Below are 900 nucleotides of genomic sequence, written 5' to 3'. Positions count from 1 at the left end.
ACCTGGGCTTCCATACCACCTCAGCAGTGCCACAAACTGATCACCTCCATGCCACGCCGAATTGAGGCAGTAATTAAAGCAAAAGGAGCCCCTACCAAGTATTGAGTACATGTACAGTAAATTAACATACTTTCCAGAAGGCCAACAATTCAATAAAAATGTTTTTTTTATTGGTCTTATGAAGTATTCTAATTTGTTGAGATAGTGAATTGGTGAGTTTTTGTTAAATGTGAGCCAAAATCATCACAATTAAAAGAACCAAAGACTTAAACTACTTCAGTCTGTGTGCATTGAATTTATTTAATACACGAGTTTCACAATTTGAGTTGAATTACTGAAATAAATTAACTTTTCCACGACATTCTAATTTATTGAGATGCACCTGTAGTTGGCAGTGTGACCAGCAGACAGCCACTTTCCTTTTGTGTTCTGAAGGAGTGTCCTCTCATAATTTAATATTTTGAGGATGAACTCTAGTCGTCATGTCAGGGGGAGGAATGTTTTTAATCTCATTCCTGTTCATTTTGGGACATCTTCTCCTGGCCATGAACATTTCCTTGTTCTAAAACTGTTTGAAACATGAAGGTTTTGGCTCACACATGAAGCATCAATTTAGAGGGAGAAATTAGAATAACACACACAAGAAATCTCTTGTTAAAAATAAACAAAATTGGCCAACATGACAATGTCAAAAATGGGTACCATGTATAAAACATTATCATTCTGAATCTGTATTTTAGAATGATTAAACATTTGAGTAAACTTGTGTGTATGGTGGGTGTCAAAATAGCAAGTGCTGTTCACTTCAGACATAGAAATTCAGCTCTATAACATTACATAGCTCACATGCATGTAAATGCCAAAAGGGGTTGCTCAACTAAAAAAAGAACATTAAATCAT

Source organism: Sinocyclocheilus anshuiensis, unplaced genomic scaffold (genome assembly GCF_001515605.1).
Source record: "Sinocyclocheilus anshuiensis isolate Anshui unplaced genomic scaffold, SAMN03320099.WGS_v1.1 scaffold964, whole genome shotgun sequence".
Lineage (NCBI taxonomy): Eukaryota > Metazoa > Chordata > Actinopteri > Cypriniformes > Cyprinidae > Sinocyclocheilus > Sinocyclocheilus anshuiensis.
This window is presented reverse-complemented; position numbering follows the sequence as displayed.